A 16,744-nucleotide genomic window follows, 5' to 3' on the forward strand; every position below is an offset into this window, starting at 1 on the left:
TGCTGAAAAAACAAAAGTAGATCCAGAAAATCATAATAAGCATATGTCAAGTAACACAAAAGCCAAATGAAAGAACTCTCAATGGCCAAACTGGAAAAATGTGAGCAACTAAAAACAAATACATAAATAATAAGTAGGAGGAAAAAACTAAGCCTCTTGTGCAAAGTTCCAGTAATTTCTACAGATGCTGATCCTTTAAGGAGGTGGAGCTCGGCACCCCAAATTTTAAGTGTGGGCTAGGTATAGTGACTTCCTTACCAAGAGTTGAGTATGGAAAGGGGGAAAAAGAGTAACTTTGACAAATACCCCCTTAGCCAGATGATCAAGGGCAGCATCAACAGGGATGAGTTATATTGATATAGCCGTACCTAACCTTGATAGGATGGGATGAGAATGACACTTCACTTCGATGGTCTTCTTCCCCAAAACCCATAATCCCAGTCTAACCATGAGAAAAATAACAAATTCCAACTGACAGACATTCTACAAAATGCCTGACCAGTATTCCATAAAACTGAAGATGTCACTGAATCCAAGGAAAGTCTAAAAACCTGTCACAACCAACAAGAACCTAAGGAGATGTGGCAACTAAATGCAATGCATTATTCTGAAACAGAAAAAGGGCCTTAGACAAAAACTAACGAAATCTTTAAAAAAATTTTTTTAAGATTTTTATTTATTTATTAAAACATTTTTAAAGACTTTACTTATTTATTTGACAGAGAGAGAGAGAGCACAAGGAGGGGGAGCAAGAGAGGGAGAAGCAGGCTCCTGGCTGAGCAGGGAGCCCAATGTGGGGCTTAATTCCAGGACCCTGGGATCATGACCTGAGCCAAAGGCAGATGCTTAACTAACTGAGCCACCCAGCTGCGCCTGGACCTCATCAAAATTTAAAACTCTTGTGCTAAAAACAATCCCATCACAAAACTGAAAAGACAAGCCACTATACATATATATATATATATATATATATATATATATATGTATATAAATTTGGGAGGAAGTTTCTTCTAAGAGACCAAAATACTCCCAAAATTAAGTGGGTGACTCTGTTTTACTTAATTATTTGTTGAAGTAATCTCTATCCCTAACATGTGGCTCCAATTTGCAACCAGAAGATCAAGAGTTGCATGCTTTAATGACTGAGACAGCCAAGGGTCCCAGGAATTCTTAATAAAGTATGGACTTTGGTTAATAATGTGGTATCAATATATGTTTATAAAAAATAAAAAATTAAAAAAATAAATAATGTGGTATCAGTATTTGTTCATTAATTATATGAACTTTTACCTCATGAAGGTAAAATGTCAGTAATTAAGAAAATTTGGTGTGGGGTATCTGGGGATTCTCTATTTCTATCTTTACAACTCTTTTTGTAAATACAAAACAGTTCCAAAATAAAAAGTTTATATATTTAATAAGAGCGTGGGTTCTGGAAGAAAAAAAATAAAAATAAAACAGCAATAATTAGATCTTCCTCATATCTACTTTTACTAAATGTTTGGGGAGCCTGAGGAGTGAACGGTGCAGATAACTTCATATTGAATTTTCACATTCCACTCAGTCTTTCTGACTGGCCATCTTCTTTTTTCTCCCTTACTTTATTCTCTGCTGTCTCTCCATCCACAAATTCCTGTTCATTTTCAGGGCAAAGGCATTTAATTATACTGCTGTATCTTTGTTGCCTGCTAATCTCTGACCTCAGAGTTTCATTTCCATCTTAAAAAGACACTACACTGGCCAAGACAACTCTATTGCCTCACAGGCTTCTTTACCTTTTCCTAGCTGCCTACAAGGCCTACTCCAACCAATACACTATGTAAATGCACCCTTTCTTCTGATTACCTTCAACACATTTATACATTTATTTTATATTAATTATATTTCTGTGATGTCTTGAGATTATAGTCTACTTTTATTTCTTGGACAGCAATGCACTGAATCATTTGTCTTCTGTTTATTCATTTATAAAAATTTACTTCTAAGTACTGTATCTTTAATTTTGAAATCATTTTTCAATTAGACGATAACTAAAACTAAAACGAACATATTTCCATTTTATTTATTTCAAATAGGAAGCTCTGCCTTAGGAGGGGTTCTTCAATATATATGCTCTCAAGGGTCAGAAATTAGATCTCTTATTCCAGGTAAAAAGCCAATTTCTTCATTAGTCCTCCTTTATTAGTCTTCATGGGATACAGCAACAAAAGGACTCAAATTTTCTTAAAGAATATACTCAAACTTGCTTAAATACAACATCTCTTTTTTATGTAACAGTCCAGGGCAGCTGCTCAGAATGGCAGGAATAGCTCTACTACATGCATTTATGCAGGGCCCTAGGCTACTTCCACCTTCTGGATCCACCTTCTGGATCCTCTATCCTCTAGTGCCTCCTCATCTGCATCCAGACGGCAAAAGAGAAAAGTGCCTGGTGAAGCATGAACCTGACCAGGGAGTGGTGGTATATATTTCTTCCATTCAAGTTCCATGTGCAAACCTGTCTGCATGATGTGACTAGAAATGTAGTCTTTCTTTTTTCCCAAGAGGAAAGAAGAATAGTAGACATCTAGCTGTCTCCTCTACACACAGGCAATACTCTCTTAAGCTTGGAGACATTTATTCAGTAGAGACCAGAGCTGGATTGTTACGAGGTCCCCATAGTTGAGAATGCGATCAAAATCAACAGGGTTGCATCACCACTTAAAAAAAAAAAAAAAAAAAAAAAATCAACAGGGTTGTGGAGATCCTCTACTGATGAGTTCCAGTTAGACATTTCTCAGAAAGACTGGAAGACTTTGATACCACATTTGCCATGTCATTCATTATTAAAGAAAGGAAAGACTATCTTGGATTCATCAGTACAGCAATACCAAAGCTGATGAAGCAGTAATTGTTCCACTGACCTTATATAACTAGGTAGAAGTTCGGGACGCCTGGGTGGCTCAGTTGGTTAAGCAGCTGCCTTCGGCTCAGGTCATGATCCCAGCGTCCTGGGATCAAGTCCCATATCGGGCTCCTTGCTCTGCAGGGAGCCTGCTTCTCTGTCTCTGACTCTGCCTGCCACTCTGTCTGCCTGTGCTCGCTCTCGCTCGCGCTCTCTGACAAATAAATTAAAAATCTTTAAAAAAAAAAAAAAAAGAAGTCATTCAACGGCATAGGTTTGCTTCTAGTCATATCTCTTCCACTGAGAAGAAAATAAATTACAGTTACATAAGGTACTCTGATAATTTCAGTGGGTGGCTCAACCCTACTTGGATTTTGAAGAGAAGAGGGGCACCTACAATATGTAAGCATATATTATATCATTTGGCCTTTTCTTTTCTTTTTTCTCCTAAAATCACTTTTGTAGGTTTCCAACATAGATTTTTGTTTGTGTGCTTTGTGAACAATATCCTTAACTTCTTTGTGGCAGCACCTTCCTAAAAATGCAACCTCATACACATATTTTAACAATTATGCTTCAAAGACAAAATACTTTTAGAATATTTTTCTCTTTTAAAGTCCCTTTTACAGCTAATTTGTAAACCACCCCCAAAAATCAGTTATATTGGTTTATTTTTCAGACTTAATTTTTACTCAAAATGGTTAAGCTAGCTTGACCAGTCAGGTCTAATGTGATTTGAAATGATTCCTGGTTCTTTCAAAATATTAAACCCATGAATTGACACCTTTGAAGTTATATTTAAAGAACTTTGCCACAGGCTTTGAAATTTGAAAAACAGTTCCAAATATATTTCGAGTAGTTGCAAAGACTTTGGACTAAGTGTCTAACTTCTTAAGGAGAAAAGCTCTGAAAGGAAACATTCATTTAATGTTTAAGTTCTGGTAAACTTGATTTTAAAACAACAAAATGAACATTACTACTTTATAGGGAACTTAGATAAGGAAGTGAAGAGTCAACATATCTAGCATGAAAAGTAAAGCAGTTATACAGATGATTGCTTTATCTAATCACAGCTACTTTTGCTTATTTATTTTGTATTTTTCTTCAGAGTCATATATGCACAGTTTAAAATACATATTTATTGGGCTTATTCTAGAGAAATGGCAGTCTCCTGTCTTTTCTCTCCCTGTTCTATTCCTCTTTCTCAGAAGTAATTACACCATTTTTGGCTGATCTTCTGGCTTTTACCTCCATCTCTCCAAATAGGCTGCCTCTTCTGTGCTCACAGTTTGGGGTATTGGCTATAGATCTCCTGCAACCGAAGGAGAAGATCTAACTTGCTTCCCTTCTCATTGCCCCTATAACACATGCAAAACCTTCCCATTCTTCATTCTTTATACTTCTACCTTAATTTTGTGCTGACATTATTATTACTGTGGAAACATTATTCATAGCTGTGCCACATAGTAAATCAGGATTCCTTTCCCTCTCCTGTACAACTTTTTTGAATTAATCACTTTGTGTTGTTCTCCTCGTTTTCTCTGACTTAACACTAATTCAAGCCCAAACTCTCTGTCAATTGTCTAAATTTCTCTCAAGTACATTAAGATGCTGGGAATATTCTATTCTATTCCCCATTCTCTATTTCATCTTCTAGAAGAAATCTTTCTTGAAGCCTTCTGACTTTTCCCATTATGGATGTGTTGCCTCCTCAAACCTGCATTCAGGTTGTTTGGCATCCTCCCCTACCATGATTTTGGGATTCTCTTTGCCTTATTCTGCTAAACTCTTCTGCAATCCCCTTCTTAATTTTCTCCCCTTTTTGACAGAGAAAATCCTCAGACATTCTTCTGAGAAAAGGTACATTGGAAATAACTGAGATCTTACATGTCTGAAAATATCTTTATTCTGTCCTGAACCTAAATGAATAGTTTTCTAAATATGGAATTAAAGTGTAGAAGTCATTCTGCTTCATAATCTTGAAGACAGTGCTCCATTGCCTTCCAGACTTAAGCAGTGCTATTTAGAAATTCAATGCCAACTTCCTCTCTGTTCCTTGGATTGTGACATGTCCCCTCTGGAAGCTTATCAGGTCTCTCTGTGGTCCACAGTTTTCTGACAGTCGGTGTGGATCTATCTTCAATTTGCTAGCATTCACTGAGTTTTTTTCAATCCAGAAAATTACGTGTTTTAGGTCTGAATAATTGTCTTATATTGTATCTCTAGTGATTCCCTCCCCTCCTGTGGTAGGTAGAACTTTAATCTGGCCCCCATGATTCCCACTCCATAGTAAACGTGCCTTTATATCCCCTTGAGTATACACAGAGTTTTTAACTTGCTTCTAACTGTCAGAATATGGCACAGGGGATGAAATTGCATGCCCCCTATGATTATACAATATTATATAGCAAAATGAAGGGATTTTGTATATGTAATGTAGTTTCCTAATCAGCTGATTTTAAGTCAATCAAAAGAGAGATTATCCTATGTGGACTTCACTTGGCAGGTGATCCTTTTAAAATGTCTACTTATTTTCCCTACTTTCAGTATCGTATGCTCACCTTGAATCCCCACGCAGCCAAGAATCTGTGTCTTATCTTCCCCAGGGACTAGATCTCCAGTCCTCTACCAGGATTGGGGGATTTGTTGTGGGAAGGAGGAGAGAGCAATGGTTGCTTGGATCCTGGGAGTTGGCGACATCATTGATGGATCCGAATGCTTTTTAGACTTTCAGCATATTCTCTTATTCTACCCACCTCCTTCAACCCCCATTTCCAGAGACATCTAGTGTTAATCTCTGCTGCAAAATTGAGTTAGTCTAGGGGCGCCTGGGTGGCTCAGTCAGTTAAGCGTCTGCCTTCAGCTCAGGTCATGATCCTGGAGTCCCGGGATTGAGTCCTGCATGCATCGGGCTCCCTGCTCAGCGGGGAGCCTGCTTCTCCTTCTCCCACTGCAGGCCCCCCTGCTCTCACTTCACCCACTGTCAAATAAATAAATAAATAATCTTAAAAAAAAAAAAAAAAAAAGATGAGTTAGCTGGCTTTCCTCTTTGGGAGCCAGCTTTGGGATCTGCATTCTCAGGTCCATTAAGTTCTCTTGACCACTCATTCACTTTCTTCCTAGACTCTGGGTTGTTTGCTTGGTTGCTTGTTTGTTCTTTGTTGTTGTTGTTCTGCTCATCTGTTCTCTCTGTCTTTGTTGGTTTGTGCTTCCTAAATGTGTTTTTTACTTTCATTTCCAGGTCTTGGGAAGAAAGTAAGAGTTGATGTATATACTCAATTTGCCTTATTTACCTTTAAGTTTGTTTATGTTTTGTAGGAAAAACTTTATGGTTTTGTAGGGAGAAGTATTCCAGATAATTGCTCTTGGAAAAACAAACATAGCAAAGACCCACCTGCTTTGTATTTTCTGTGGTCTGTCTGAGAAAGTACATTCTTTTCCCTCCCAAAGCTTTGACTCAGGTCAGTAAATTGATTAAACAGTTTTAGAGAATGGTTCTTTCCTCTGGAGAGATAAAGAACATTTATTTGTCAATAAATATATGGACTCTGAAAAAAGTAAATGCCTTTTCATTGATAATTAATTTTTCATGCTCACATAAAACCAGCAACTTCCACTCACTGAGAGATTATTTTGGAATACTGCTGCTTGAAGCTGAGGTTTCTTTCTGTTAAGCACTGGCTTTATTCCATTGTTGACAGCCCAGTCCATCAAACCAGAAGAGCTTCTGACAAAGTGATGAAGAACCAGCATCGCCTCTGTCTTCTTTATTTTGTTTTTAGTACTTGTTCACATAGCAACTACCCAAAACAACATTTAAGCCAATTTGTATTTGTAAAAGAATATTCATAAGTTAAAGAACTATCTCCCTAAAAATGTGGTCATATGTATCTGGCAAGTTTAAGGTTGAGATCATCATCAAAAAGATGATCACATTTGGCATTTAAAAAGCTTTTGTCTCTAAGAGCATTTTAACATCTGTTGGATTCTCCCAACATTCCAAACCTCGGCAGAGATGGCCCTGCAATATTTGTCTTTAAGAATGCTTATGAAACTCACTTTCCTGAGTAAGGTGTCCCAACAGTGTACTCCAGGGATTTTTCTCGAAGACATTAATCTTCTATGTCTCTGAGGAATGTGACCTCCCTTCCTGTCCACCCTGTCCAAAACAGCCCCCTGTCTATAGTCCCTAGCCTATAATTCTCTCTTTCATTTCCTTTATAACACTGATCACATTCTGAAAGTATGCTACTTACAATCTGCTTGCCCTTAACTGTCTAAATGCCCCTACCAGGAGTAAAGTTGACCAGGACAGGGACCTTGTTTGTTTTGCTCTCTGCTGGACTCACGGCTCCACACAGGGGATTCTGTACTTAGTTCTTTGGTTCCAGCTTTCCTCCCAGCTGTTCACATCACTTATTCCTTCACACTCCTCCTGCCCCATTCAAATATAGCCTTCTCAGAGAGACCTCCCTGAACACTATATATAAAGTTGATCTCTCCTAATTACTGTCTATTTTCATTAGGGCCTTCAGTTGCAAGCCATCAAAGGTGACTTCAGTTGGTTAAGCAGAAAAGGAGTTTAATGAAAGGATATTTTGTGACTTACTGAATTGTTGAAAAGGCTGGAGAACTAGGCTTGAGTTAAGCTTCCAGACTAGCGTCCAAAATTGTGTTGCAGAACAGATTTGATAAAGGAATAACTCTAGCTGCTAAGGACAAGTTGGTTCTTTTATGCCATGCATTACCTTGTAGCCCCAGCTAATATTACAGGAGAGAGGGAGAGAAATAACCTGAATTATCCTTTTTTTTTTCCCCCACATCACTAGCATCTGATTCAAATTCTGGCATAGGTGTATCTAACTAGAGGAATCCAAGTCAAATGCCTGTGCTCTAGTCCAGATGCAAAAGGGGACATTAAAAACTATAAACTATAGGAACACCCGGGCGGCTCAGTTGGTTAAGCATCTGCCTTCAGTTCAGGTCATGATCTTGAGATCTGGCGATAGAGGCCCGTATCAGGCTCCCTGCTCACCAGGGAATCTGCTTCTCCCCCCTGCCCATGCTCGCTCGCTCTCTTGCTCTCCCTCTCCCTCTCTCTTAAATAAATAAATACAAAATCTTTAACAAAACAAAACAAACTATATAGGTGGAGGCAATCTTTATCTAACACCATCTCAAACTATGGAGCATTCACAAACATTGAAAAGGTTTCAGATGTGTCCGCCATAGTTTCCACCCAGCCTGCTTTGTCTGGCAGCAGAGGAAAAAGTTTTGGATGGCAAAACTCTATCAAAAACCCATAAGAGAACTGGCCCAGATTGATTTCTACACCTGTCCAGAGCATCAACTGTTTTTTTTTTTTTTTTTGACCTGGAAGGCTGGGGCCCATATTCTTCACTTGTCCTAACCATCAGAGCCTGTATCACTGGCATTTAGATATAGATCATGGAAAAATCCTTACACATTTGGGACCTTGGAAACTGATGGGAATCCTGAGATGGGCAGTCATCCTTAGAAACAAATCTGAAGTGGGCCCAACTCAACCAAATCATGACTTTGTGACTGCTCAGAAAACTGAAATCTTGCACTTAGTATCCTCCTCAGTGAAACCATCTAGACATACCCACGTGTGTGCAAGCGTGTGCAGACAGACTGAGAGTCACACAATAATCAGGACATTTCTTCCCAGAAAGTCAATTTTACTTAACAGCAAGTCAATTCAGGCGCTGTTTTCTTATAAAACAAATACGGACCTGTTACGGAATAGTATATAACAATTTCTTACATTCTCAAGGAAAGCAACCATAATATTTTATTTTTTTAAGATTTTATTTATTTGAGAGAGTGCAGAGTCACTGTGTGAGGATTCATCCTCACCGTAAACAATAAAACTGAACTGTTATAATTAATATCTACCTAGAGCAAAGAATCAAGAAAAAGTAATTATTCATCTGAAGTAATTCATACCATGAATGGCTGGTAAGTTCCTTATGTTTTAAAAGTAGACGTAGTAGAAATAGAATAGTTATCCAAATTAGTTGATACAGTAGGGTGGGTATTATGTCTGTTTTGTTCACTCTTGGGACTCTAACAAACAATGTCTGACAGGAAATGAGTACCAAATATTGGTTGACTGACAGAATATTTGGCGACGGCAGCTTTGAGTAAGGAAAATATCTTGGTGTCCATGTTTTTCTGCAACTTATTTTGACAGGCGACCAGTGATTTTGATTTGGTTTCTTTCTTCACCGCCTATAGCTAAAAATGTGCTTGCACCTCATCTCTATGTTTATATAATTACAAATACATAGTATGAGTGTTTGTTTATAAGATTTAGGTTGGGGGCGCCTGGGTGGCTCAGTGGGTTAAAGCCTCTGCCTTCAGCTCAGGTCATGGTCTCAGGGTCCTGGGATCGAGCCCCATATGGGGCTCTCTGCTCAGCAGGGAGCCTGCTTCCTCCTCTCTCTCTGCCTGCCTCTCTGCCTACTTGTGATCTCTTTCCATCAAATGAATAAATAAAAAAATTAAAAAAAAAAAAGATTTAGGTTGGAGGTGTTTAACTTAAACTTTTTCTACCTCCAAAAGATGTTTTAGAAATTTCATTCTAGAACTTTTGGGGATGTACCCTAAGAAAAGAATAAGCCCGTGAACAGGGAATTCCGATGCAATCCTCTATAGCACTTAGTACTGACGGAACTGAATTTGGGAGACAATGTATAAGATGCAGAGTCTGGAATAAAAGTCCAAGTTTCTAATTCAGACTCAGCCACATGTGTGACCTCATGCAAGTCATTTAACTGCATACATGGGTTATTTTCTCTCAGTATTTCCATATCTTATCTGAAACCTGCTAACTTGTGAGGCTTAAAATCCTTAATTAAAGTTGCAAAGTAGTCCTCCTTGTCAGCAGGGTTTTGATCCAAGACCCCCAGCAGAGGCCTGAAACTGAGTAGTACTGACCCTTACATATACTGTTTCTTCCTAAACATACATACCTATGACAAAATTTAATTTATAAATTAGACACAGTAAGAGATTAACAGCAATAACTCATACTAAAATTGAATAATTCTAACAACATACTGTGATGTGAACATGGTCTCTTTCTTTCTCAAAATAACTTATTGTAATGTACTCACCCTTCTTGTGATGATGCGAGATGATAAAACACCAAATGATGAGATGACGTGAGGTGAATGACGTAGGCATTGTGATTGCAGAGTCAGGCTATTATTGACTTTCTGCTGATTCATCAGATGGAGGATCACCTGCTTCCAGGCTACTTACAGTTCACCACAGGTAACTGAAACCACAGAAAGCCAAACTGCTGATAAGGGGAGACAACTTTACAAAACTGTTCCCAGAGAAACTAAAAGAGTCAACAATGACACCAATTAGACAGGTTATAAGGGTGTTACATTTCCAGAAGAAGATTTAAAATGCAATATATAAATGTCAGTTATGTAGCTGCAAAGAACAATACTAAAATTTAATCCTACTACGTTTTTAAGTGAGTTCATCCATGTAACTAGTAAAAGCTAAACACAGAATATTACGTGGCCTCATGCTTAAGGGGAAATGCATAATCATGCCCACTGGGGAAGTGGAACAATGCAGGTGTAGCTCTCACAGGGACCCTGTTTACCAGGCTTTTCCTGTCCAGCTTCTCCTACCTTTTGTCATCATCTTCTTCTGGGGGGACACTTTCACTGGCAAGGAGTACAAAAAGCCATTACAAAACGAAAGTGGTAAAGTGATGGAGTATTGACCCAGTGGGCAAGGAAATGAATTATATAACTATAGGACGGTATGTGGGAAAATATGTACAGACAGGAGATGAATAAAAAGAGGCACTGTGCATGTTATTAACTTGGACAGGAATAAAAGAAAAGGATCTTATCATCTCACTTTTTCTCTGCCTTATTTTTCCGGATAGATTTGACAGCTCAGAATTCCTCAGTGACTTTCCCTTCTTCATTTTACATCTTTTGGTTCATCTTTCTTCCCTTCCTTTCACAGTTTTCAAGCCCCGATCTCAAACTCAAATAAATAAATAAATAAACAAGGAAGAAAGAAAGAACAAGAAAAAGGAAGAACCCCGGGCCTGGGGCTTGCACATAATGCTGCTTCACTCGGGAGAGTCTCCGTTTCCCTGGACTGTTTTCCATCCGTAAAGTGGTCATAATAATACTTGTCCCAGCCGTGAGGCAGGAATGTGTGACTACGGTGTGGGGAGGACAGGAGCAGAAATTAACCTCTCAGGCATCATCGTCACTATTTCTCCTCTCAGATCTCTCCTTATTCGGGAGAAGCCTTGGGGGCTGGGCACTTGTGAGGGCCACGCCTTTTCCATTCCCACAGCCACAACTCTTGACTTACCTAGCCCAAACATGTGGGGTTTTGTTATGTTTTGTTTTGTGTTGTGTTGCCAATGCTGGGATCCCATTTCATTCTATCTGCTTCTCCCATATTTTTAGTTGACATAAATGAACATCTCATCAATATCTATAATCCATTTATCTATGATGTTGAAGACATAAAATCCTAATCCTATGTGTGAGATTAAAAGGCCAATCCTAACTCTTCCTTGAATAGGAAATATGACATTTCTTTTAAATCCTATTAATCATATTTATCAATAAGAAAGCTAACTTTTAATATTCTTTTATATTCACCATGTTAACAATTTCTTTCTTTTTTTTTTTTTTTTGTTCTCTCTGACCTCTTTTGAAACTGCCCTTTATAAACTCCCCATAGTGTTCCAAAAAATAAAGCAAGTAGGACAAATACCAAAACTCCTAAGCATTTCTGCAGGAAACACATTTTCTTGACACTGTCCACACCAACTGAATACCATGAAGCCATGTTTCCTCTCATCTCTACACCCTGAAGAAAAAAATACAAAGTTCCATTCCCACATTACTTCAAGAATTTAAACTTTCCTGTGGGATATGGAACTCTTGTAACACCTCCAGCAAGGCAGTCCATTCTTTTCCTTGTTTAAATCTTTACAATTATTGTTCTCAAGAAAGCAAATTAAACAAAACAAATGGTGACATTGGACTGGAGTTCTCTAATGCAAAATTATGGATCTCGGAGGGTCTTTTAAAAATGTACCTTACCTAGTTGCTATTTATTATCAAACATACCTAAATGTTTGTAATGTGTGAATATTTTAAAGCAAACCTATCAGCGTGTCTGAGTACAGAGTTAAGTCAATAGTTTGCAAACATCTCGTTGTTTCTTTACATGCATTTAGCTACTGATACATCTTTTGCAGTGAATGAGCAGACCTGCACACATACAATAAAAGAAAGCAAAAATTACCAGGTTTGGGCTTCTCTTCACAGCCAGAAAGATTCTGTTGAGTCTGCCAGCAGGAGATCTTGCGTATTAATACTCTACCTGGAAGAGCTGACATGTTGAAAATGAGATTAACACCTTCCTGTTTTACATTAACTAAGGCTAAAGTGTCATTTGCCTTATCAGGAGAAAAAATTCAATACTGAAATGATAGGGTTGCCAGCAAGGTATGGTTTTAAGCAAATGTTAAAATATTAAGTAGGATTTTTTTTGTTGTGGTGGTGGTGAGTCTTTGAAGATAAATACCTTGTGCAAATAAAAGCCAAAATAATCAGGAGGACTCGAAGACTACATACAAACACATGAAGCACAGCAACTCCTTTTCCGGCCAATCCTAATTGACATTTGGCTCCTAGTAAACAACTTGTCAGAGCACTTAAAAAAATAATAAATAAATGAATGCACCATGTCAAAGAGTTCTGATGCCTTAGTATTTGTTGCCAATTCCAAACCAGCCTAGAAACAGAAGAGCTAATATAAATGATTTATTTGTTCAGATACAAGATAGCACTTTTTAATTCCCTCACTTCACAATCCATCTAGTTATGTATTTACTAAAGATGAGCATTTAGATGAAAAAGTATTAAAAATTCTAATGTAGGGAAGTCTCGAAATCATTGTCAGCTACAGGGGTAGGACGAGCGGGCCGGGAGTGGCTTCATGTTGCTCTCCTCCAAGAGGACGCCCCAACAGGAACTGGTGGGCTTTTCTCAGGCTGGTGAGGCCAGGCGGTCATCCACACTTTGTCCTCAGGTGACAGCCCCCTTCTGCAACGTGAGGCCCACTTCTAGGCGCGGCAGGGAGTCCAGAAAGGAGAACGTAAGTTCTTTGTCCTCCAGGCCTCATAGTCTCCTTGTACAGACACATCAGCCACAGCCGAATACTATTTGGACTCCAATCAGAGCAGAGGCAGAAACACCTGAAACGGGAGCATTGAGGGAGGGAGAATTCTCCAGGGAGGATCTGGGATGCTTTACCAGAGAGACGGTGTGAGCTGGATCCTGCAGGATGAATAGGATTTTAACAGGTGGGGAAGGGAAAATGGTGGTGAGGGTTTTCTAGGTAGAATGGACCGATTCATTATATTTTGACACCATGATCACAGAGAGCATTATGGTTAAACAGACACCTAAAATACATCAACGGAAAATATGTTATTACAGAAAATGCTGTCAGCAATCTACTTAAAAAAAAAAAAAAACTATCTATACATGTGTACTGAATCTACAAATGGTAAGAAAAAAGGAAAAAATGAGACTTTATTCTCCTTGCTCAATGTCTACTATTCAAACCTTAAGAATAAAATATACCAGTAGCTATTGTTTCTATTCATTTCAGAGCTTCTACTTGCTGATATCTTATGGGGTCTCCAGGAGGTGGGGGAGATGAAAACTCCTGAGATTTTCAGGAATGCCAACAATGTGAAGTTGGAATCCCACTCTAACTACTTTCATTCATTGTTCCAAAGGTGACACTGGTCCTTGTGTTCAAAGGGAGCTGGAGGAGGACAAGCAGTTTTAAGGTAGCACAAAGAAAGGCAACTTAATGCTTCCTTAAGGAGAAGCTGCGGAGGGCTGTGCTGGTGGGGACAAAGATAATACAAAAACAGCAATAAGAGAAAAAAGCACGGGTAGGGTGGAGGGGGGAAGGAGTTCTGCTGACTTGGGATGAGGTAGGAGGAAGAGGTGGAAGTCACCTGCACAGGTGTTTGAAGAAGATTTGGGAGTGATGCAAACCTAAGGACAACAGAAGCAGTGAGGCGGGATGCAGAGAGACATCCAGGGAGCTCCCAGGAATAATGGAGAGCACACGTTGCATCATCAGGATCACTGAGACCCGAATCCTCTGGGGAAGTCATGTCTTTTTTGTACTGAATGTTTTGAAGCAGAGCTTGGGGGTGGAGTGAAAGAGGAGGGGAAAATCACTGGGAAAAATTAAGCAGTCTGAAAGGAGTCTAAGATTATGAAGATAAATGTTTACCTCTCTGCTGCATTGTATCTCTTCAAATGAAACTGGTTTTGAATAGTGCTGCATCCGTACTGGAAGAATGTGGGCATTGTGAACAAATTGACTGTCTCAGATGATTTGACACATTTTGATTTCTGCTTAGGAAAATATCTGTTAATCCTATTAGAAAGAGAAGGAGAGGGTCCTGAGTAGGAATGGAAGAGATCAAATCACTTACCATCTTGCTCACATTCTCCCACTGCCAAGGTCTTAAAGTCAGCATTTCCCCAAGACCTGGCGCCTCATCCCTGCCCCGCTTGGCCCCGCATGGAAACCTCTTCACTACCTGCCCCCACCGCCGCCCCCCCCCATCCTTGCCATGGCCCTGGTTAAAATCAAGACCAGACTGGATGGCTGCCTTGTCGCTGGCAAACCAAAGCAGAAAAGACCTGGCGTTATACTTTCTTTTCATGTATTGTCTTTCTTGTCCTCCATCCTCCCTTGTATTTTCCTTTTCTTTTGTCTCCTTCCTTCCCTCCCTCCCTCCCATTCTTCTTTATATGGTTTGCTGTTTCCTAATACCCAACTCTAGACCATTCTTTGTGTTTGGCAAAGGAAGCAGTTTTATTGTTGGGTAACTCCAGGGGGGATATGGTGTCTATGATGTTGTCTGAGCCAAACCTCCCCCGGGAAGGTTAACTACCTCTCGCTTACTCTCCGAGGGGGAAGGATCACAACCACAGGCTCGAGCCCCAGCCACCCTCTCTTGCCAGAAAGTGGAGCTGTTCCTGCCTGGGAGTACCTCTGCTTCCCACACGGGTGTATCTTCAGTGTTGTAGTGAGACTTACTGGGACCAGTTATCGGGACTCTGAATTGATAAGAGTACAAAGGACAAATCTGGAAACAGAAGACATTTTCCCCCCCAGCTACTTCCCGAAAAAGGTTCTGCTGGGAGCAACACCCAAGTCTGATCAAAGGATCTGTTCCTCTGTCTCAAGAGCCAACGCTGGAGCCCAGCATGCAGCTAAAAATATGCACTCACAGTCCTAGAAAATTGTATTCATTAGACTCTACCTACAGGTCCTCACCCAGAATCTGCTCTATGCCAAAGCAGCGTGCGGCTGTTAATCCTCCTTTATAGATTAGGCAGTAAAATAAAGAGGGTGGGGCTGAAATGCAGGGGAAGTCTGCACACGTGTTTGGAAAGGAAGAAAAGGAAAAGCACAGGGATTTCTTGTTCTCTCCTTCCTGTTCCGAGTTGCCAGGGTTGTCCAGACACCACGGAGAGATGCAGGGCTTTTTCACATTTACAGTATTTTCACTGCCACAGGGTTAGTGCTTGCTGCACGTAAAATGGGGAGTTAGAGGCAGAGCAGATAAATGCTTTTCAAACAGTGGCACATTATTCTTTCTGGATCCCTCCTCCCCTCTTCTTGATATGTTAGAGAGGAAAGAATGAGAATCGGAGCTGACATTACCGAGCACTTACGATGTGCCAAGCACTGTGGCAAGTGTGTTGTATACGGGATCTCCCCTTTCCTTCTTCTAAGATAACGTGGGAGGTAGACACTTCTCTCACCACCACTTTGCAGGGGAGGACATTAAGATTGCCGAAGGGTGAATGAACTTGAGCAAGTAAGTGGCAGAGCTGGGATTTGAACCCGAAGCTTCCAGAAGTCTTGCTCTTGACATCGGCGCCATAATGCCATCTCTGAACAGTTCCTGTAAAAATGTGTTTCACAGCTTTCATTTAGGATCTTGGTGACCGCGCCTTAGTAACAATTATGTTATTATGTTCCTTTTCGGGATTTTCTGCCATCAAATGGCAGGGTTCCTTGAAGGCAGGGACAGTGTCTCCCTCACCTCTGCCCCTCTGTGATCCTTAAAACCAAGTATCTTACACAGAAGAGGAGCTAAAGAACTATTTGTTGAAATGAGCTTTAGATTACCCCTGTATCTAAATAAAGCCCATCTAAACAAGTCCATTTCCCAAAACACTGGGGTTTTCCTCTTCTTTGTAGCCATCCTCTTCTTGTTTTGTTTTCAAAAGGTTGATTTTGAACTGGAGGGACATTGCAGTTGTCTTGTCACTTAGAGTGATTTGAAAGTGAGAGTCTGTGTAGTGCTTTAGCCTGCCCTCAGCAATCAGGCCTCACACTCACAAGGCTCTGATTGTAGGAGTTGCCTTATTTGCATTGATGAGGATGAGCCAGCTGCTAGAGCATACAGAACTGCACCTGACACAATCACCGAGTTCAGGATTAGCGCGGGGAATCAGGAATCCACTGCGCTGCATGGCAATCTCAGCCCTACATTAGAGTCACTCATGCAAAATGACCCAAATTTGCAATGAGCACAATTAGCAATCCAAAGATGCATGTTAATTTGGGGGCCGATATTTTCCTACATGTCCCTAAATTAAAAATAATAAATATACTCTTTCCTAGGGCGTGGAAATAATTCAGGGGATTATGAGTTTGTAAAAAAAATGCGTAAACCCCAAGAAATGTGGATTTCTTTGGGTTACTAGCCACCCCCCACACACA

The 16,744-nt window shown here is 39.8% G+C and overlaps 1 long non-coding RNA gene across 1 annotated transcript in view; it reads right to left on the bottom strand.

Annotated features, from left to right (window-relative positions):
• Positions 1–14,249: 14,249 nt before the first annotated feature.
• The window catches only part of LOC132027979 (uncharacterized), a 31,731-nt gene continuing 29,236 nt past the window's right edge, over positions 14,250–16,744 (bottom strand). Inside the window, exons 2-3 of the long non-coding RNA XR_009407287.1 lie at positions 15,688–15,920; positions 14,250–14,377 (exon numbers count right to left, since the gene is read on the bottom strand). This is a non-coding gene — a long non-coding RNA (uncharacterized LOC132027979). The remainder of the gene's footprint in view (positions 14,378–15,687; positions 15,921–16,744) is intronic.

The sequence above is a fragment of the Mustela nigripes genome, chromosome 12 (genome assembly GCF_022355385.1).
Source record: "Mustela nigripes isolate SB6536 chromosome 12, MUSNIG.SB6536, whole genome shotgun sequence".
Lineage (NCBI taxonomy): Eukaryota > Metazoa > Chordata > Mammalia > Carnivora > Mustelidae > Mustela > Mustela nigripes.